This window comes from Phacochoerus africanus, chromosome 2 (genome assembly GCF_016906955.1).
Source record: "Phacochoerus africanus isolate WHEZ1 chromosome 2, ROS_Pafr_v1, whole genome shotgun sequence".
Classification (NCBI taxonomy): Eukaryota; Metazoa; Chordata; class Mammalia; order Artiodactyla; family Suidae; genus Phacochoerus; species Phacochoerus africanus.
In genome coordinates this window covers 5,225,413-5,249,355 of record NC_062545.1, presented here as the reverse complement: position 1 = coordinate 5,249,355, position 23,943 = coordinate 5,225,413, and the positions used below count along the sequence as shown (strand labels likewise).

At 38.1% G+C, this 23,943-nt stretch overlaps 1 protein-coding gene across 1 annotated transcript in view; it reads left to right on the top strand.

Annotated features, from left to right (window-relative positions):
• PACRG (parkin coregulated) overlaps positions 1 to 23,943 on the top strand; it is a 499,477-nt gene that overhangs the window by 236,672 nt on the left and 238,862 nt on the right. The gene's annotated exons all lie outside the window — the stretch shown is intronic.

Below are 23,943 nucleotides of genomic sequence, written 5' to 3'. Positions count from 1 at the left end.
AAACATGGAAACGTTATGGTCTATGTTATGGGAACGTTTTCAAGATGACTCTTGATGTACTTTATGTGCTTTTTAAACCCAGCATGAATAAAAGAAACCATAATATGTGTTTCCTTCCTGGTTTTCATAGCCAGTCATAAAATGACAAACCAAAATTTAGAAGGAAGCAGGTGTTCATCTCCTAAGCCCATTAGGGGTGGGGCTCCTTTACATTCATAAAACAAGCAAAGCCAGTGAGTCGTTTCCCCGGTCTCTGCCTGCATCTCTGCTTTCACCATCTTCACCACTGACTTCCAAGCCTGCCATCCTCCCCTGTCTCAAGCCAAGGGAAGGGACAGGAGTGTGAGAACCACACAGGCAATCACTGGCGAGGGCTCCCATCACTTGCTGTCACACCCAGTTGTCTAGAAGCTGGTTACATGGTCACACCCAAACCCCAAAATAGGCCAGACATGTAGTGCAGAGGTGAACCCCAAATGAAGCAGAAATAAGTGAACAACTATCTAGTTTCTGTCCCATTACAGTAAGCCAGGGAAATATAAGCAGAGAAAAATAGACTATACCTGATTGAAAGAAGTACATCCTGTAAGATCACCTGTTGTTGATAAAGCCTGTCCATATCTAAATGTCGCAGGCTCACGAGACATTTCCTGGTATGGTTTTGGTTTTTATAGGCCTTTTTTTTTTTTGAAAGCTTAAAAGCTGCTAGATAAAAATTATGGAAGTTTTCTAAGTATCTAGCGGTACTCTGGACATTCTAGAGCTCAACTCATACCTTCCAAAGTTGATTTTGGATCATTCTGCCCCTCCACTGGCAGACAGAGGGCAGTGTCAAACGGGTTCTAATATAGCTATTCCTCGGTATCAGGTGACCCTGGAGAGAGCTAGTTGCCCACAATGATCTGTTTCATACGTCAGGCTTTACCACTACCTTCTGTTCTGCTAATGAGTAAAATTGGTTCCATACCCGCAGTGTTTTAAATGTAATTAAATGATAAAAATTCTACTGTTGTGTAAAGTTAAAATTATTGAAGCTGACTTCAAAATTATAAAAATACTGGTAAAAGCTTTGCTTGATGAAGTTATAAACCTTTATCAGGCCATATACATGCTAAGAGGAGGCACTGCAATAACTTCATTTTTTCTCATGCCTTGTTCAGTTACTGCGCTTTTGAGTCTCACCTTTGAAGTAATTTAATGATTTTCTTATAGATTTGTTAGGAGCATCATTTTACAACCCACAACTGAAGGAGACAGAATAATAGCCCTGAAAAGTACCCCTGTCTAATTTCCAGAATCTGTGCAGATGTTACCCTACATGGCAAAAGGGACTTTACACATTTGATTGAGGATATCCAGCCGGACTCAGTGTGGTTGTTCCTTATAAAAGCGAGGCAACAGGGTCAAAGTTAGAGAGGAGATGTGACAGTGGGAGCAGAGGTTGAATTATATGCTTTGAAGAGGGAAGAAGGGGACCTGAGCCAAGAAATGCAGACAAACCCTGGAAGCTGGGAAAGACAAAGGAAACCGATTCTTCCAGAAAGCCTCCAAAACCATTGCATCTCTGCCAACACCTTAATTTTAGGACCCATTTTGGACTTTTGATCTCCAGAATTATAATAAATTTGTGTTGTTTTAAGCCTCTAAGTTTGTGGTAAGTTGCCATAGGAATATGATACATCAACTGTTTTAAGCCAGTATATCAAGGTCTCTCTATACCTATCTTTCTAGTTTTTCAAAGTTACTCTCTGTAACAGATTTTTTTTTAATGACCTTACCCATCACCTATTCTCTCCTTTATCATCAGAGAATAAAGATTGTATGAGGTAATCGTGGTGAATACATTTGCATTCGGATTGCATTGCTTAATAAGGAGATTTTGACCAATTCTAGAGTAGAAAAGGGAAGTTTTTGTTTCTGAGATATTTTTCTTAGCTATTAAGAAGAGATAAAAAGAAAAATCAGTTTCAGTTTCTGCTTCTGGATGTTTCTATGTCTGGCTGTGACTCTTGGAGCTTCCATAGCATTTTGTGATTAGGAGGGGAGCCAGCTGACCATCTGTAATGGCACAGAAGAAAACTGGAAATAAGCTGGCTCCTCGATGATAATGTTAAGCTATTCAATTAACTGACCAACTGTGGAGCTCCCCTAACATGGGACTTCTTGATTCATGCTGCTGACTAAGCCTAACCGATCAGCTAAGTAGCTGTTTCTTAGTCATAGCTTCAGATCTTCCAGCAATAAATGGGGACAGGAGGAAAGTAATTATGAACAAGAGAAGGTGGAAAGAAGAAGAATCACATAGAAGATAGATGCCATAAATTTTGTGAAAACCAGAAGGAAAACTAATTTGTATAGCTTTAGTAAAAGAAAGTGTTTGTTTGTTTGTTTGTTTGGCTTGCATTCTCATATATTTTTACAACCAGTTGTTTTTATTTCATTTAGAGTAGAGATGACATCTTATTCTGACATAAAATACATGATCAGAATCACATATGTGTCTATCTGTACTTTAGAAGGTCAAAGTATCAGGGCAGTCAGGAGACAGACTGAACATCTTACGGATTTTTATGACCAGTCAAGTTATACGGTATGAGAAGCATATCAGAAATGTTTATATGACAAGTTAAGTTCCTCCGTATGTGTAGAATTAGCCAAAATTCTATTTAAGATACAGTAAGTCCCAACATAACGTTTCCTATGATTTGCAAAAGCTTATTCTGTGCTTCTCTTCCCAATTCCACATTCAGTGATTTCAAATTGGTAGATTGAAATTGGCCATGGTGGGAGTTTTTACACCACAAAAATCAAGTGCTACTAATCAAAACTCCCTTCTCCAGGAGCCAGCTACACATTTACCAAGCACATCACTGGGAGCAATGACGATAAAGAAGTGGTCTCTACCCTCACTGATGATTTTGAATTTTTATTACTTTTGATGGAATCTTACTTCTAACAATAATGCAGTGATACAATATTTTCATTCACTAAATCAATCTGCTCAAATTTATTGAACTGATCCACTAAAATTAGTTGCTAATGTGCACAGTACATTGCAAGACTGAAGCCTTCACTATCTGAAATATTTTCAGACTTATTTTGTTCCATTTTTCATCTTTATTTTTCATCTCTCTGTGTGAAAACTTACTAGACTATCAGGAATTAACATTAAGGAATTCCTTAGCTCTCCTGTTTCCCAGAGTTCCAGGCCTTGAAGAGAGTTGCAATGTGACTATACGCTGTGCTGAATCTAACAAACATTCTGGAAACTGCCAGGCTGCCTATTGTGGGTCATAACACATAACCCTGGAACGAGGCAGGATCTAATAGACCTAATAATCTGGGCCTTGTTTGACACATTTCATGAACTGAAAGTGCAGGAAACTAAATGAAATCAAAGGCCCCTTTCATTTAGAAAAAAAAGAACAATGAGCCTAAATAAGTTAGGATTGATGAGTGAGCAATTCAATCACTTTCTGCCTTTGGGCAAGTCATTTTACCCTAAATGGAATTCTGGTTCTCACTTGTGAATCAAAAGGGGATTGAAATGAATGATTTAAAGTCATGCAAAATGACATGGTGCTCCCAGACGACTAAATCTAGAAGGTCTGAAAGCAACACTTGCTTGATACATTTTTTCAGAAATTCCCAGAAAAACACACTGAAATGGAGGGATGTTTGATCTAGACAGGGTGCAGAGTAAATTAACTAAAGAGAAACTCACTTATTCATTTACTCATCTTTCCAACCATCCATCTATCCATCCATCCAGGGCTACGTGACCGACCCTATGACATGCTAAGTTCTGGTCCAGATATAAAACAGTCATAAAGAGAGACTTAATGAGAGAGACAAACTTAAAACAGTTTGTGTGTGTGTGTGTGCGCGCACACATGTGCATGTGTGGTGGGCTTCTGAGTGATGCCAGGAATAAATGCCACCTGTGTGCAAACCACTGTAATGCCTTCTATTGCCTGAAGTTGTTCTCCTCTTGCTTTGGAGATACAGTTTTCACTCATGAGACCTGGGAGGTGGGAGTGGGGGAACCCATCCTGTTGAGTGTTTCACTTCCATTGCTCCCTTCTCTCCTTCCCGGTGGGTATCACCTGGGGTAGGAGGAAGTTCAGATGGCCTCACAAGAGTGAAGCACTTTCTGGAATCAACCTCATGTTGTTCTTCTCTTCTTATTCCCACAGATGTTCAGTTGAGCTTAAAGGACATCTCACAGGGTAAGGGCCTCTGTCCTTGTATCTGTTGTGAAGGTAGCCATGGTTGGGATTGGTTCTTGGTCTACACTCTTGGCACCGATAATGCCTGATGGCTGCTTCTGAAGCTTAGCTTCTTCTGGCTGAATCCCAAAGCTCAACTCACAAGGGTGACGACAAGATTCAGCCACATCCTGTCTCTGGCTTAGAGCCATTACCTCCAGTCTCTGTTGTGACCTGAAACTTCCTTGGGCCGTGTCCTGAGAAACCGAGCACGTCTGGCAAACACTATCCTCTACCAACATACTACATGCCCTAGGATGTCCCTCAACCCTCTCTTGTGTGTGTTTACAACACACCTGTAATCATGCGTGCATGCGTGCACACACATACACACACACACACACACACACGGCTCCCATCTGAGTGGGAGGTTCTGGGACTCTAACACTGACCACTTGCTCTTCACCGTCCCCTCCCCTACCTTTACTGCCCCCCACCGGAGGGGCGGGATATCCTCCTCCTTCCTTAGTCCAGCTAGAAAGGCAACAGGAGATCTAGTTCCTATTACTGAAGAGGTAAATACTTGGGTATTCATTTAATAATTACTCATGTAATTATAATACAGTGTGTCTAATGCTGTAATAGTAGAGCAAAGCGATAATCATGACAAGCATGTACCGGGCACTATTCTAAGGGATTTGCATGAATGAACTAATGTATCGTTTACAACAGACATTTGAAGTGTATGCTGCTATAGTCCCCACTTTAATAAGGGCACTGAAGTGACTTGCCCAAGGACATACAAGTAATTAGCAGCAGAACAGGGACAGAATTGGGATTGAGGCTACCAAATCTACTTACCTGGCCTCCAAGATAATCTTAGCTACTTTTATGTGGAGAGGATGCAGTATGTGTAAGATTTCACAAAGAATAAATAAGCACAAAAATGAAAAAGTACTTAAGGCATACCGTAAAGCGGGACGTAGTCACCGAGAGTTAAGATACTTGGTGTAATTAAAACTTGGCTTGTGAGAGTGAATATCAGAACATGAAGCTAGAAAGGGAATTTGAGGACAGAGTCCAAAGAGATGAGTTCAGTAGAGTGAAGAGTTTAGGATATACCCTGCACACATCCGGTGAAGGACGTTCTGAAAACAAGTGACATGGAAAGAATATATTTTTAGAAAGGAGGGTCTGACGGCTCTCTGAAGAATGAACAAAACACAAGAGGGACTGTTGTCAGGGGGATCATTTGAGAATCTACTCATTCATTAAGCCATTCAACAAATATGAGGTGGCTTATACACCAGGAATTAAGGTGAATGTTACAGGTCAAAAAAATGGATGGAATATGGCATCTAGGACTTACCCGTTAGTGCATGTGACAGAATGTAAACAAATATATAAGCTTAAGGAGTTCCCCTGTGGTGCAGCAGGTTAAGGATCCAGTGTTATCAGTGCAGCAGCTTAGGTTGCTGCTATGGCACAGATTGGATCCCTGGCCTGGGAACTTCCAAATGCTGCTGTATGTCCAAAAGACAAACAAACAATGAAAAACACACACACACAAAAAAAAACATATATGCTTAATAAATACACTAGTAGAGACCTATGCAAAATGCACAGGTGCTACAAAGACTTAATTCTCCTGGAGAGGAGAACAGAGGAGGCTTTCTGACCTGGTGCAAAGTCGAAGTCATTTTCGATGGAAACTAGAAGCACTTGGAACATAGTAACATCCCTTTAAGATTGGCAGTAAAATTATGGATCCCATATGTCTAACATTACCACACGTTCTTAATAAAATAAGTATTTTGTGGATTTACAAGTCAGGTATCTTAGCTGACCATGTTTGCTGTGCAGTGAAATGGGTAATCAGAGTGTTGTTTCTACTCTCAAGCCAAAAATGATCCATTTATTTGGCAAATGTTTAAGACTCATGGGAAGCAAGCGATACTAGGTATCAACAGTGAATCAAACACAGTCCCTGTCCTCAGGGAGCATACAGAAACCTTGCTGCTGATGAAACATGATAGCATAGCAGTATCCTCATAAGTGGCCATGTCAAATTAATAAGAAAAAGCAATCCGCACAGTGTAGAGAACCCAGGAGCAAAGAGAATAGGTGGTCCAGGGAATTTAGAGAGAAAAAGTACAGGATGGCAAAGAACATCCTAAATAGTAACGCTTGACCCTCTCTAAGTCAGCTGTCTTAACAGATGTGGGAAGGCAGAGTTCTCTGTCAGAAGAGAGATACCAGCTCCCCAAATTGTATACTGAAAAGAACTAAAATGACCCTTTCACTCTGTGTGGTTTTGAATTTTCTCTGTAACCTTCACCGAGTTAAGGGAAATGCGGTCTGTACTATGTACTAGTTCAGCCTTTCTTATAACAAGACATAGCAACCTTTTTAGAGCTCTGCTTGGATATTGTGATTTAAGGTGCTTGTTTCCAGAACTACAGCTTGACGTACAGATTGTAAATCTTCCCATGTGTCATTGGTATACAATTCTAAAGTGTCAAAATAACTCGACTGTCAATATCACATCTTCTGTAATAGGAGTATACTTAGGTATGTGGTCTAAGGTTAAACTCTGAAGCAGAGAGTCAGTGAGGCAGATAAATATTTTTTCATTAAAAAATTGGCAAAGTTTCAGCTGATAAATATGAAATCAGTCATTTTATGTGCAGTTTATTTGGCTTACGTACATTTTTTGCTGTCGTTTTGGTGTGTAATACATATTTCCATTCGTATGTTACTACACATAGTAATGTTTTTATAATAAAGGTGGGACTTTCAGTATTTTGTGTTTCTATCCCATATATTTATTGTTATATCATGCAAACCCAGAAAGATGCTGTCATTTTCTATATAGGATACTGTGACCTACTTGAAAGTCCCCTGAATTACTGGCAGACGTTGATGTGTGCCCGGCTTTAACCTGTGAGCTCTCTGGGCTCCATGCTCTGTGTCCTTCACAAATGACTTCTGTTCTTCAATTGCTTTAAACAAAATGACAGCAGAACAGGAATAGTTTAAGAAAACGTTGGCATACCCAAAAGAAGAGTTTTTTTTTCTTTGCAGAGGGAACAAAGCACGATTTAAAGAACATGATAACTGGAGAGGAACTAGACTGACAACTGCGGTTTATGAAGCAGCAAGTCAATAAGGAAAACAACGGAGGGCACTTTGCTTCTTAGCATCCATTTCTTAATCCCTTCTACTACCCAAGCACTGTTTTCTCAACTTTTTGCATGTACTAACTCACAGCATTGCCCGGGAGGCAGGTGCTGTCATCGTCCTATTTCACAGATGAGGACACTGAGGCATGATGAGGTGGATAGCTTAGGAGAGGTCAACTGCTAGGAATGGGGGAGCCATGACTCTGCCCCTGAGTCAGACCTTTCTGTCCTCTGCCCTCCTGCCTCCTTCCTTGCCGAGAACCCTCCCTTCATAGTACAGCTTTCCTTACACACGCCCAAACACCATCAGGCACATGAACTTGCTTTTTAGCCATGAGGTGGCATCTCCGCTGAAACCTTTCCCACTGGCTCCTTGCATCAAAATCACCTCTCTTTTCTTTACCCAATTACACAGTCCAATTCTTTCAGTACTTGGAGAGGAGCAATGAGATGTTCTAATTTTAGTTATACTTCAAGATGTGAAAGCCTATAAACTGAAGCATATCTAAGGGTATTTTGTTTCTAAAAAGGAATGAAATACAACTTTGATAAATCTGCAGAGATGTTTTAACAGTAGGTTCTTCCCGGATACCCTCCTCTGCTCATGGCTCCCCTCCTTCCCTGAGTGTTGCACAGAATGGAGAATAGATTCACAGACCGGAAGGTCTGCCACCTGCTGCACAGGCCCAGCATGAGGATTTGAGAGGGAGAAACTAATGACACTAGTAGGTCTCCATGAGATGGTTCAAGTGCCTCTGTAAACAGTCTTCTCACTGAGAAAAATGTTTTTGCATTGCCACAAAGCAATCAGGACCATGACTTGTGTTTCACAAGTCATACCTTATTTCATAAACGTTGCCAGTTTTCACAGTTCTCATCATTATCATTTGTTTCCACTGCGATGGGTTAACAAGGCACCAAGCCATATTTTCCCTTAGAGCAAAGCTGTGGGCCATGACTGTCCTGCAGGATTCTCTCGGCTCCTGTCCCCCAGATCCCCTGGCTCTTCCCTCTCCTCACTGAGGACAGTCCTCACGGGTTCTCTTGAAGATCCTCATACTCTTGAGAGACCATGATCTCTATAAAATGATGCTGAAATTTGTCTCCCTAGTACTAACTCATTTCCGAAACCCAAAATATGTATCTTAAATCTTCAGCCATGTCCACCAGGAGGACTCATCGTCTACGTCTCACACTGAACTGGTGATCGTGTATGTCCCTGCTCAGGCCCTTTCATTCTGACATTCACCTGTCCCACATGTTGGAAACCAGCCACGATTGTATATATGTATGTATTCCATCGCTGTCTTTATTCTCCATGCCCAGTTAATCATCCAACCCCGTAAAATATTTGTACATTTTTTCCTCTCATTTTAAACCTACCCTCCAGACCAATATCACAGTTCTGTCCACTCTGTAGTCTATTAGCTGATGATTCTACCCCTAGACATTCACCCCTACCTATATTTTGATATTTCCCAGTCATCTTGTATTCCACTATCAGGCTTTTCTTTCTTACACACACACACACACACACACAAACACACCCCTCAAAATGGATCCAATACTTAAAAGTAATACCTAAAATGATAAAACATAGGAAGAAAATATAAGAAGAAGGTTTCCTCACTGGTCTTGGCAGTGAGTTTTTGGATTTGACAGCAAAAGCATAGGCAGCAAAAGCAAAATAGAGAAGTGTAACTATATCAAACTAACTAGCTTCTGTACAACAAAGGAAAAAATCAGCAAAATGAAAAATCAATATACAGTATAGGAAAAGATACTTGCGAACCTTATATCTGATAAGTGGTTAATTTCCAAAATATAAAAGAAACTCCTACAACTCAATAGCAATAAATAAATAAATAAATAAATAACCTGACTTAAAAATAGGCAAAGGACTTGAATAGATATTTCTCCCAAGAAGACATCCAAATGGCCAGTATATGAAGAGATGCTGAACATCACTAATCATTAAGGAAATGCAAGTAAAAACTCATCTCACATCTACTAGGATAGCTGTTATCAAAAGACAACAAGTACTAGGGCATAAATGGAGAAAAGGGAACACTTGTGCATTGCTGAAGGGAGTATAAAATAGTGCAAGTGCTGTGGAAAACAGTATGAGGTTCCTCAAAAAATTAGAAACAGAATTACTGTATATGATCCAGCCATCCCACTTCTGGGTATATATCCAAAAGAAAGGAAATCAGCATCTCAAAGAGATATCTTCACCTTCGTATTCACTGTCAAATTATTCACAATAGCTAAGATAACAGAAACAATCTAATGTCCATCAATAGACAAATGGATAAAGAAAATGTAGTATATTCATACAATGGAATATTATTCAGCCTTAAAAAGGGAAAGGTTATGTCCTGTCTCATGTGACAACATGGATGAACCTAAAGGAATTATGTTAAGTGAAAATTTTCAATAACAGAAGGACAAGTTCTACATCATTCTGTTTATATGAGGAATGTAAATTAGTTAAATTCATAGAAGCAGAGAGTAGAATGGTAGTTTCCAGAGGTCTGGGGCTTGGGGAAATGAGGAGATGCTGTTCAGTAGGTAATGTTTCAGTTGTGCAAGATGACTGAGTTGTAGGTTATTCTTTCTTAAATGGATATTTAATCATATCAGTCCCTTACTTGAAAACCATCATTATTTTCGTCCTTGCCTAAAGTATCCAGTCCACACACAGTGGGCACAGAAGACCTCTTCTTTCCTCTCCAGCTCTCCAGCGTCACCTACCTGTTCATCCCAGCTCAAGTCACGGTAACTCAAACTAGTCATTGTCTCTCTGATGATGCTGTGCCCAGTTCTCACCCCTGAGAAGAATGGATTCTTTGCCCACAATGCTGGTCTCCTCTCATCTTACAGGACTGAACAAAGATTTCCACTCCAGTGAAACTTTCCCTTTTTCATTCCAGTTCATAACTACCTCTCCTTTCTCTAAACCAAGACTTCTTCCTATATCCTCTTGGTCTGCATTCCTCATTTGGTGTTTACTCATATACTTCCTTGGGGTTTTATGTAACTTTTTGAATTGTTTTCAGGGAACAGAAAGAGCATTAACATCATTTAACACATGGTATCTCCTTCAATCTTTATGAGAACCCTGAGAATTAGGTATCTTTTTATTAATGGTGACCTAAGCCCCAGAGAAGCTCAATAACTTTATACTAGACACAGTTTGAAAGTGATAGAACTCACTAAATAGAAGTGATAGCTCTGAATGCAGATCTGCTTAATTCCAGTCCCAGGCTGCTCTCCAAAAAGGGACTATGTCATTCATTTATTCTTTCTTTTTTTAATATTTATTTATTTATATATAATGATTTTTCCATTATAGCTGGCTTATAGTGTTCTGTCAGTTTTCCACTGTATAGCATGGTGACCCAGTTACACATACATGTATACATTCTACTTTCTCCCATTGTCATGCTCCATCATAAGTGACCAGAAATAGTTCCCAGTGCTCCACAGCAGGATCTCCTTGCCAATCCATTCCAAAGGCAACAGTCCACATCTATTAACCCCAAGCTCCCAATCCATCCCACTCCCTCTCCCTCCCTCTTGGCAACCACAAGTCTATTCTCCAAGTCCATGGTTTTCTTTTCTGTGGAAAGGTTCATTTGTGCTGTATATTAGATTCCAGATATAAGTGATATCATATGGTATTTGTCTTTCTCTTTCCGACTTACTTCACTAGTATGAGAGTCTCTAGTTCCATCCATGTTGCTGCAAATGGCATTATGTCATTCTTTTTTATGGCTGAGCAGTATTCCATTACATATATATGTATATATATACACCATATTTTCCTAATCCACTCATCTGTCAATGGACATTTGGGTTGTTTCCATCTCTTGGCTATTGTGAATAGAGCTGCAGTGAACATGCAGATGCATGTGTCTTTTTCAAGGAAAGTTTTGTCTGGATATATGCCCAAGAGTGGGATTTCTGGGTCATATTGTAGTTCTATATATAGTTTTTTTAAGGTACTGCTATACTGTTCTCCATAGTGGTTGTACCAGCTTACATTCCCACCAACAGTGCAGGAGAGTTCCCTTTTTTCCAGGCCCCCTCCAGCATTTGCTATTTGTGAACTTATGAATGATGGCCATGCTGACTGGTGTGAGGTGGTATCTCGGGGTCGTTTTGATTTGCATTTCTCTAATAATCAGTGATGTTGAGCATTTTTTGGTGTGCTTGTTGGCCATCTGTATATTTTCCTTGGAGAAATGTCTATTCAGGTCTTTTGCCCATTTTTCAATTGGGTCATTGGCTTTTTTGCTGTTGAGTTGTATAGGTTATTTGTATATTTTAGAGATCAAGCCCTTGTCAGTTGCATCATTGGAAACTATTTTCTCCCATTCTGAAAGTTGTCTTTTTGTTTTCTTTTTGGTTTCCTTTGCTGTGCAAAAGCTTGTCAGTTTGATTAGTTCCCATGGGTTTATTTTTGCTCTTATTTCTGTTGCTTTGGGAGACTGACCTGAGAAAACATTTGTAAGGTTGATGTCAGAGAATGTTTTGCCTATGTTCTCTTCTAGGAGTTTGATGGTGTCTTGTCTTATATTTAAGTCTTTAAGACATCTTGACTTTAGTTTCGTGCATGGCATGAGGGTGTGTTCTCGTTTCATTGATTTGCGTGCAGCTGTCCAGGTTTCCCAGCAATACTTGCTGAAAAGACTGTTTTTTTCCCCATTTTATGTTCTTGCCTCCTTTGTCGAAGATTAATTGACCATAGGTGTCTGGTTTATTTCTGGGTTCTCTGTCCTGTTCCATTGGTCTGTCTGTCTGTTTTGATACCAGTACCACACTGTCTTGATGACTGGCTTTGTAATATTGCCTGAAATCTGGAAGAGTTATGCCTCCTGCTTGGTTTTTGTTCCTCAGGATTGCTTTGGCAATTCTGGGTCTTTTGTGGTTCCATATAAATGTTTGGATATTTGTTCTAGTTCTGTGAAAAATGTCATGGGTAATTTGATAGGGATTGCATTGAATCTGTAGATTGCTTTGGGTAGTATGGCCATTTTTACAATATTAATGTTTCTAACCCAGGAGCATGGAATATCTTTCCATTTCTTTACATCTCTTTAATTTCCTTGATTAATGTTTTATAGTTCTCAGTATATACGTTATTTATTCTTTCAACAGTTAATATTCAAACATGAATCCAAGGAAATAAGTCATACTTCTTTGACGCACTTTCATTTTTTTCCTACTCATTAACCCTATCACTTCAATATTCAGCATAGCACTATAACTAGTGAGGTGATTCAGTATATTTTTTGCTTTTTTAGGTGAAGTTTAAGAAATATAAAAACTCCTGAGTATAAAGAACTTCATAACTAAGCCCTACAAAATATATACATAGCAAAATTATATGCCAATATAAGAGATGGCAATACTGATATCACAGTTTTGTTCTGAAAATTGCTTCACAGCATTAACTTCACCTGAATTAATCCTTTCCAAATCTCTTTAATTCTGCTTATTTAGTTGAGTGTATTAAAGTTCACAGTACATTATCTAATTCATGAAGAGTATTTGTAAAATAATACCATGCTTTACAATCGACGCCAGTGGTAATAACCACGAATAAATTGTTTCTAACTCTGTCTCAATTCCTACAACTGTGCTAGGACCTTCTAGGCCTATCATCTATTTCTTGCTTCTCCATTTAATGAACACTGTTATCCAGAAATATAATTATTGTCTCTCTATCCCTGACAAAATTATCCTAGCATTATATGGAAATGTGATAAATGAAAGAAAAAATTTGAAGATGTATTTTAATACATCTTTTTCTCCTTTATATTCACCTTCCAATTAAAAAAAAAAAGACTATTTAAAAAGTTTTAGGAGATTCCTTTAACTTTATGAAAGGCCATGGAAGGCAGGGATGTTCAGAGCTGTAGAACACGGAGTTATTTCTTTTTTATTTATTACACTTGAAAGCATCACTCATTGACTGCTGCTGTTAGGAACACACAATTCCTGGAAAATAAAGGTTAAGTGTGCATAAATTCGAGATCTGCTTACAACTGACCTTTAGCTGTCTTGTTAGCATTTCTGACAGAAACTCGAAATAAGGTTATTCCATAAAATAATTTGATTCTCTGTTCCCAAGTCCAGATTTGTTACTCAGAAATTAATACCTTCCAGCTAGACAAAGCTTTCAGTAGGTGTACTAAAACAGCAAGCCATCAAGGTAGTGGGAAAAAGGTGAGCAGGTCAATGGAAAGAAGCACTGAGTCTGGATTCTCACCGTCACTGCTTGGCATGTGGTCCCAACACGTTTCAGAGTCTCACAAACCTTCTCCTTTGCTTCTTAAGAATGGGAAACAGGAGGAGTTTCCCGTCGTGGCGCAGTGGTTAACGAATCCGACTAGGAACCATGAGGTTGCGGGTTCCGTCCCTGACCTTGTTCAGTGGGTTAAGGATCCGTCGTTGCTGTGAGCTGTGGCTTAGGTTGCAGACGCAGCTCGGATCCCGCGTTGCTGTGGCTCTGGTGTAGGCCAGAGGCTACAGCTCCAATTCAACCCCTAGCCTGGGAACCTCCATATGCCGCAGGAGCTGCCCTAGATATGGCAAAAAAGACAAAAAAAAAAAAAAGAATGGGAAACAGGAGTTCCTGTGGTGGCTCAGCAGAAACTAATCTGAGTAGTATCCATGAGGACGCACGTTTGATCCCTGGTATCCATCAGTGGGTTAGGATCTGGCGTTGCCGTGAGCTGTGGCGTAGGTTGCAGACAAGGCTTGGATCTGGCATGGCTGTGGCTGTGGCTTAGGCCAGCGGTTTCAGCTCCAATTCCACCTCTAGGCTGTGAACTTCCATATACTGTGGATGAGGCCCCAAAAAGACAAAAAAAAAAAAAAAAGAATGGGAAAATTGCTTTCAATTTAGGTTGAATTTCTGAATTTGGACATAGTTACCACCTTTATAAGTTTAACTATGAGTTGATATATTCATTTTTTTCATATTCCTATTTTCCATTTATACCTGTTAGTAATCTTTTATAATTGTCTCCATAAAGGCTTGTGTACTGGAGTTCCTGTCGTGGCTGAGTGGTTAATGTATCCGATGAGGAACCATGAGGTTATGGGTTCAATCCTTGGCCTTGCTCAGTGGGTTAAGGATCCGGTGTTGCCATGAGCTGTGGTGTAGGTTGCAGACGCAGCTGGGATCCCGAGTTGCTGTGGCTGTGGTGCAGGCCGGTGGCTACAGCTCCGATGAGACCCCTAGTCTGGGAACCTCCATATGCCGCAGGAGCTGCCCTAGAAATGGCAAAAAGACAAAAAAAAAAAAAAAAAAAAAAGACTTGTGTAGTGACAGTTAATTTTATTACTAGTTACCTTAATGGGTTTGTTTTGCTTCATTTCTTACTGTTGTGAATATTAAATGTATGTATATGTTCTGAAGAGCTTTTAACGGCATATAAGAATGCTACTCTTTTTTAGTGCGCTGGTCTTTTATGCAGTTGCAGTAATTTTTCTGAACTCTTACTAATTGAACTTGCTTGTAGCTTGTCTGGGTATACTATGCAGATAGCCATATCATCTTCACATAACAAGAGGGTTTTTTCCCCCAGCGTTCATATGTATTTTGTTTTCTGCATTAGCTGGAACCACCAGTACAACGTTGAATAGAAGTAATGATAACAGTCCTCCTGTCTCTTTTCTATGGATTTTTCCGTAATGGGAATGTTCTTAGAGTTTCGCCATAAAGTGTGATATTTGCTGTGGGTTTTTGCTTAGTATTTTAAATTTTTAAGGAACGATTTTATCTGCATCTATTAGAGCGATCTAATTTTTCGTCCTTTAAAAATTTAAACATGATGTTGAAATATTCTGATATTTCTACAATACAGCCAATTTGGTCATAATCTTTAACATGCTATTGAATTCATCTTGTCTAGTATTTTATTGGGTTTGGTGAGATTGGACTATAGTTATCTGCCTTTAGTGGCAAGATTACGCTGTCTCATATAGTGAGTTGTGTAATTTTCCTTTTTTCTCTATTAGGAAGAGTCTATAAATGGGCAATTTTTTTCTATTATTTTAAGGTTAAAGATTCCATTGTGATTCAACTCTTAGCATGTTGTTACTCCTAAAAGGATTTTCTCTTTGATCTATGAGTAATTTAAAAGTGTTTCTAAGTTTCCAAATGTGTGGAGGTTAAAAGTTTGGCTACCTTTTAGTTAATGGTTTGTTATTTTAATTTTCTTAAAAACATGACACATGGAGCATAGGTATTTTGGAATTTCTTGAGACTTACTTTGTGGCTTAGTTTTCACTTGGTTTTCTAAACTATCTCAAGTATGCTTATAAAGAATGTATTTTATCAAATTTGAACACGTTTTTATAAAGATCCATGAAGCAAACCTTATGTCTAAATTTCACATTATAAAGTAAAAAAAAAATTATTAAAAAACAGAAAAGGAAGGTAATAATGGGGGCTAGCCCATTAGATATTTAAAAAAAAATTACTAAACCATTGTGATAATTAAATCAAAATAGCACTGGTTCACGAAGAAGAAAGGTCAATGAAATAGAATAGGAAGTCAAGAAATAAGGCTTTGTAATAAGTGAAATTTCTATCCAATAAACAACTATTCAATAAATACACCGGGACAACTGGGTAGCCATTTGGAAAAAAAGTTGCCATTAGAAGCATACCTAATAGCTACACCAAAAAAAGTTAGAAATGGATTAATTGCTTATATGTAAAGAAAAAAATTATAAAAGTACCAGAGTAAACAATTTTAAATTGTCTTTTCTAAGTGTTTCTATTATTTCTGCTACAAAATGAAGGGCAACTTTTCTAATGATGACTCAAACTTCAGAACCCATAAAAAGATTTATAAATTCTAAAACAAAAGAAATCTGCATGACAAAAGAAAAACTTGAAACTCTTGTCACACACAGAGGATGAATCTCCCTAATATAAAAGAGCTCCTAAAAAAAAAAAAAAAGGTGAATGTCACAGAAAAAAAATGACAAAGAATATAAAAATCCAATTCAAAGAAAAGGATATAAATATGGCTTCCAAAAATATCTTTAAAAGGTGATTTTTCTCGCAAAAGAGAAATGCAAGTTAAAATAACAAAGAAACACCCTTTTACCTATAATATTGTCAAAAATCAAACTTTGTTAGCTTTCTCTTCACGGAGACCATGAAGGAACAGGTACTCTCATATATTGCTAATGAAACTCTAATAAGTTAGTATCGTTCCTATGAAGCATGACTTGGCAATACCTATCAAATTTGCGAATATATATATCCTTTGATAAGGCAGTCTGTCTTCCAGGAATTTATCCTACATCACACATTATTTTTTTTTTACCATATCTTATTTTCCATGTTTTTCTGACACATTTTGAATGTGCTTCTTATAAACAAATTTATAACTGATGCATATTTTCCCTCTTTTGAGAATCCTTTAACAAGAGAATTAAATCCATTTACGCTTACTACAATTACTTAAATATTTGGATTCATCCTATGTATTTTCTTCTCTCCATGTTTTCTCCTGGAGGCAGGTGGGATATTTAGCCAGCCTTCTGTGGGGTTGATAGAGCTTTATTCACTCCCTCTACCGCATTCTATTCTCAAAGTTAATTTTATCTCTGTTCTTTCAGTGTATCCACGCACTTTAATATGCTTAAGTCTAAAGCCAATCAATAATTTTATCCTCTTCCCTATCAATGCAAGGACCTTACTTTGACTCAGGTCACCTTCCTGTCATCGTCGCTACTTTTCCTTTCCTTTTTAAGGTAATTGTAATCAATGATTTTTAATTTTTTATTGTCAATGCTTATTTAGTCATCAATTTGTTTGACAGTTTGTATACTATTATTTCTTACATCTCACTTCTTTGTCCTGTGATCACCTTACTTTTTAGTAAATTCTATCTTTGGTTAGAATAACGATCCTTAGGTTAAAAAATAAAACCAAACCCAAACAAACAAACAAAACCTCTTAGTCTTATGTCTTGGTCACATATATTTAATTTGTCTTTGTTTTGAACAGTGATTTAACTGAGTATTGCATTAAAGGTTAACAATTAGTGCTCCTTCAGCACATTGAAGGATTTTTGCCTTGTCCTCTGGCCTCTATTTTGTTCATGAGAAATGAAATTTCAGTCCAGTTTTGATCCTATATATGTAATCTCCCTTTTGTTTCTGCCTACTTTTAATTCTTTTCCTTGGCTTTGGAGTTTTATAGTTTTTCTGTTAAAGAAGTGTCTAGAAACACATTTTCAATCTGAAGATTCACAGTTTTCTTCAATTTTGAAAGAGTCACGATTATTTCTCCAAAGACTCCTTTCTCCGCTCTGACTTCTCTGTTTGAACTCATGGGTTGAGCATGGGAACATCTCAGCTTGGGACTTCCCTGCCGTCTTTTCCACAGCCTTACCTCCCCGGACTGACTCTGTGTTGACTCCTCAGTCCTGTGACCCAGACCCCTGCTCTCTTTTGGTCTATTTTCTGGAAGTATTATCTAGGTTTTTTGGGGTTTTTTTTGTTTTTTTAGAGACATACTCTTCTATGTTTTACGCATCTTTCAAATGTTTCTTTTCAGAGTTTATTCTGTTATGGCTAGCTGCTAGTTCTAGAGCCCATTCTCACACTTAACTGGTTTAGTGGGTCTTCCTCATGGTGATTCCATTACCATAAATGAATGCTGAATATTAGTGGGGAGTTTCATTTTCTGTGGCAGTCCCACATACCTGGATTATGTAAGTGTTAGCATTTTCGGGTTTGCTTTTATCTGGCCACAGAAATTTCCTTTCTGTGGCCCAAAAACATTTTTTTTCTTAATTCCTTAACTTCAGATTTCCCTTGGGTTTCTGTTTCTTAGAGGAAGTTTTCTCCATCAACAGCTTTGTCAAATATCGAGTTTCTTTGTAGTTCCATAAACTGGTGGTAAGAAAGGCCCTCTTTTCACAGGCAAAACAGCTCTTCAAGGGCCCTAGGGGTTTCAGCTTAACCCCCTTCTCTTGTCAGATACCCCGTTTTCCTGAACTCTTGAGACACTGAAAGCTCGTTCCCGGTGTTGGAACTCAGTCTCGGTCTGACGCAACCCAGGGTCATGGGCATCATTTCTGTCACTCTGTGTTTTTGGGGATTTTTGTTTTGTTTTGTTTTTTCTTTAGCGTCTGAGGATTTCTTGACTTAACTTTTATTTTAACACATTTTGGTATTTTTTTAAACTTTTAAGGATATACATCATCCTTGTCTGCTATCCGGTATGAAATCTCTCTCTCCCTCTCTCTCTCTCTTTTTTTTTTTTTTGTATTTTTAGGGCTGCACCTGCAGCATATGGAGGTTCCCAGGCTAGGGGTCAAATTGGAGCTGTAGCTGCTGGCCTACACCACAGCCACAGCCACAGCAACGTGGGATCCAAGCTGCACCTGCAGCCTACACCACAGCTCACCGCAATGCCAGATCCTTAATCCACTGATCAATACCAGGAATCAAACTTGCGTCCTCATGGATACTAGTCAGATTAGTTTCTGCTGAGCCATGAAGGGGTACTACCCTGAAATCTCCTTTTTGCTGCTAAAGAGTATTTTGCATGTTAAAAGTCTTATTTTTGCATCGTGTACTTTGATAGGATTTTAGTTATATATTCAGTATTGTTGAGAAAATGTAAAATGACATAAATTATTTTCAGTTATTCATTACAAATGCACCCACCCACATTTGAAAAAGAGACGTATATCCACATTTGAAATACGTTATATATCATCTGCAGATAGTGCAATTACTCAACAGCTGCCTTAAGTATTCAAGACAATGAGTTAACATTTTACTTTAGAAACATAATAAGTCTAAATGAGGTCATAATATATTAATAGGTAAGTATACTTTTTCAGATTTTCGTGGTTCTAAGCAAGATCCTTGGTTGTAGGACTCGTAATAACAGATATTGTTAATGATGTTTCATTTGCTAATTGAAGCAAGGATATGAAAAATGCAAGAGTAAGTTTTCTGACTTGAGGGTTTTTTTTTAAGAAAATCATAACCTCACTGTATTTCTGGCCTTTTAGTGCAGGGTTAAAAAGACACATGAAGTTAGAGTTGTATTGCTTTTGGCTGGAGGTCACCGTAATATGTAGAGATCAACCTGTAGGTACTATGTGAATCTTCAAAAACCTATAAAACATAAATTTAAAAGGAAGATTCTCTGCATAAAAATACTTGATGTTTCTGGAGTTAATACCCAAGCAACCATCCATCAGTATATTACTGTGAAATTTTATCTATCTAATATGTTTAAAACAGCCTTGTCCTTTGTCTCACTTCAAACAACTTTCTTTTAATTCTGGAATCCTTGCATAAACTTTGAAGAAAGATCCCCAAATTTTATAAAGTTTGAAAACTACTATCTTTACAGTAATAGCAAAGAAATATAAAGTGTAATATTTGTTATTAAAAAGTTATATTAAGAGAAAAATAGTTTACATAACCGAAAAAGGTTTATTGATAAATAAACAAACTGATCTCTTACAAGTTTAAATGAATAAAGGAAGCCTTAGAAGGCCTCTGAGGAGTAGAAGTCACTATGTGACAGATACACTCACAAAGATAAATAAGGGATCTTCTCATTTATCTCTGGTTTAAATTTTGGTTTTAATCTTGAGTTTTTCTAAACATCTAGATATTTTAGAAAGATGATCTTGTATTATTATTATTCCAATATATTAATTATAGACACTCATTAATTGTTTGTTTTTGATGATACAATGAAAAACAGAAATTTTTCCTTCTAAATTTTTAAACAGAATAACAAAATAAGCCCTAAATAATTTCTAGTGAAATGAGGATAAATAAAAGCACCAAGAAGCCCATCCTGATTATCAAAATACAGAATTCCTGAAATGTAAATAATCACTGCCATCCTAATAGAGAAACATGGCATTTTATTTGTAGGACACATAAGTTTATAGAAACATACGTACTTCTTCATGCTACAGGGTCCTGTTCAACACCGCACCTCTGTGTGCTCTGCCATCGTCTCCAGCCTCAGCTCTAGATGTGGCCATTCATCATCTGGCCATTGTTCTTTAGCTGAGTATGCATCTCACAGAGTTAGCACAGAGGATAGATTCAAAAGGTCAGAATTAAAATTCAAACACATGCTTATTGAGTATTCACCTATTATGTGCCAGACACCCTTCTAGGCAATGACAAGCTCCCTGAACAACAGAACTTAAGAAACGGCAATGAATAAATGATAAGGGCCACAAAGAAAATCAAACAGGGCAGTAGGCAATGGTAAGAGGGCCTCGCTGAGCTGAACTCTCCATGAAAGGAATTGCCAGCAACCAAGAGGTCTGGAGAGAAGGGGAGGAGCACATTCAAAGAAAGTCTCCAGGGAGGAACGAGTGAGGCCTGGGGAACAAAAGGCACCGGTGTCTCTGGGCAGCATGCTGCAGGAGGACAGTGTGCAGCCAAGGGAGCAGCAGATCAGGGAGGCCCTGGTGGGACATTAGTCAGGAGCCACCGCAGGCCAGGACCCAAACGTATGGAGAATGGAAATGGGGCAAAACACAGAAACAGGGAGATTGTCAGGAGGCTGTTGCAGTAATCCAGGCGGGGAAAGCTGGTGACTTAGACGAAGCTGGTGGAAAGCAAAATAGGGGAACGGTGAATGAAATGAGGATTTGTTTGGAGACAGAATCCATCAAATTGTCGATGGATTGGATACAGAATTCGAAAGAAGGAAGTCAAGGCTGAACCCCAGTGATGAGGGTGTGTTATCAGGAGGCCCAAGGAAGACAGCTTCACAAGGTCAGCTGTATCGGTGTCATGCTAATGAGCCGAAAAGGGCCTGGAGGACTAGACACTGAATGAAGGGCACTGGGAACCTGGGTAAAAGCAGCCTCAGTGAGCTGAGAGAGAAACGGTTGAAGAAAGAATGGGAGTGAGGAAGGATAGGTACCTTTATTGTGGAAAACAATGTGAAAATGGTGTTGGTAGCCAGAAGGAGCTCTTCAGATAAATAGAAAAATATATTAAGCCAGGGATATCATTAAAAACAAAACAAATACAAAAGTTCCTGATTATAAATGGAATGTGAGCGTTTTCCCTAAGGCCTATGCCAAATTCATCAACTGAAGCAATATTATAATAATAAAGAAGAAATTTTAGAAGATATGCCAACAGAACAGAAAGTTATGTACAAAAAAATTACCCTGTCGCAAGGAGAGAAATGCCTGTAGTGTTTAAAGAAGTTTTTGACCTCAAAATGGACTAAGTTTTTATTCCATTGTTAAGACAATAGATCTTCAGTGAAATATACATGCCAAACAATTGATGAACAGGTCAGAAGAAGGGCTTACAAGAAGAGAATTTCTGGTAGGAAAGAACTGCTGTGTCAGTGAGCTAGAAGTTAAAGACAGAGATAACTTTTTCTTTCTCAGTCTCTCACTCAATCTTTCATTCAATTTTGCTATCTTTCCAATGCTCTCTTTTTTCTCTTCCTTTATCCTTTCTCCCATGGCTTTTCTTTCTTTTTCAAAACTTTTGAAACAAAGGATCATGTGTATGCTCAATATTTGTTGTTTGAAGACATGTTATAAAATGGGAGAGGAACAAACAAGCCTAACTATAAGCTACTTGGAAAAGATATGTAATGTCAAAAGAAGAAAGAAAGTAAAAGATAGTAAGAGAAAAGAAAAATATGTAGTAGACAAACCGGTGGTAGCAATATTAGTATCAGATTAGACGAAGACAAACTGCATTAGTAATGAAATGAGGATAGAGGGGCCAATTTACTAGATTACAATAATGCTGAAACCTGACATGTCTAACAGCAAGGGAGTAAAACCACTTCCTGCAGCCAGACTGCCTGAGTTTGGATCCTAGCTCTGGCACTAACGAGCTGTGAATCTTAGGCAAGTTATTCAACTTCTCTGTGCCTCAGTTTCCTCATATTAAAATCTGGAATGCCATTAACACCTACCTCATAGAGCTCTTATGAGGATTAAGTGAATTAATACACCTAAGTATTTATAATCGTGTCTGGTATCCAAACGTGGCATTTTTATCATTGCTGTTGTTGGACTTGTTGCCCCAAACCATACCAAAAAAATCTACAAAATTACAAGGAAAAATTAGTATGTTAGTAATCATGGTAGGAGATTTTTTAACTTACTTCTCTAAGATAAATCTGTTTTAAAATATTTGAGAATGCTGTGAGATAACTGAAATAAAATATTTAAATAGGCTGTTTTACCTTTTAAATCATTATGCACAAAATTAATATAGAACAATCCACATGACAAAACTACAAAATTGAAAGGAAAATGGAAATCAAAAATGACATTCCAAAACCAAAAAATAAGATGATAGATATTAACTAGACATAACTATAACTGTGAATGACATTGTATAAAATTCAAAGTCTTAAGACCATATTAAAGTACAAAATTTAATGATTTGCTGTTTATAAGAGACATAAGTAAAATTGTAACAGTGGGTTAAAAAAGAGAATTAGCAAAATATCAAAAATATGAGTCAAAATATAGTACAGTTGACATTTTTATTATAAAGTTAAGTTACAAGGTAAAATTATAGATCACAACATTTTGGAGCTAAATGATGTAACTATAATTTTTTTAATTGCACAAACTAATTTCTAAAACGTTTTCAAATACATGAAAACCCTTGAGAAAGTTGGTATTAAATATATATTCCATAAACTTTTACCGTGAATAAAGCAAATTTTACAAATGTTCAGGAATATAAAATAAAGCTGTTATCTGTATATACCTCCATTGGGGATTCATTTTACCAAGCTCTACTTCCAAGAGGGCGTCTAAGAATTGAGTCGTGATTGCTTACTTCCTTAGTTAGCTGTGTGGTCCATGAGCAGTCTGGAGGACATTTGATTCACCTAGACTCATAGTAAGCACTCAGAAATGTGGTGGGCTTTTTTATCAGTTACTCACACCCAGGGGCAGGCAGGCATGTGTCTAAAAAACTCCAGAATGCTGGGAGTATGAAAACCTCCCAGTACAAAGGGGTTTCTCCAAGGTTTTATGGGCTCCTTATTTAATTTTAAGCTGATAACTGGAATCTGGGTGCATGCGTAAGGACTGGAAAACCAGGGAAGTTTGCACCTCTTACTGGGAATGCTCCATCCTTTGCTCTGTGTAGGTGTGTTATGTCCACAGTCTGAGTCTGTTGGCTTCTTCCCACCCATGATATCTCCATCACTTCTGTCACCTTGAAGGTAGTAAGTCAGGTCAGGGATACTCTAGATAGCAGAGGACCCAGGTTAGAACAAATCTACATGTGAACAGCTCCCAAACTACCATCTCTTTTTTCTGTTCTAGAATTTTTTTTCCCATTCTTTTGGGTGCTTGATACCATTGCAAAGCTCTGGACAAAAGGTCATGCAGGCATTATTGAGGGTGAAGGATATAGACGTGGAAAAGTGATATTTCTCTGCCCTCCAGAAAAGACAGAGGAGAGACTCAGGATATTTTACTTTTGAGGGGTCAATGGTCTGTTTAGGTTCAGCCCGCTGT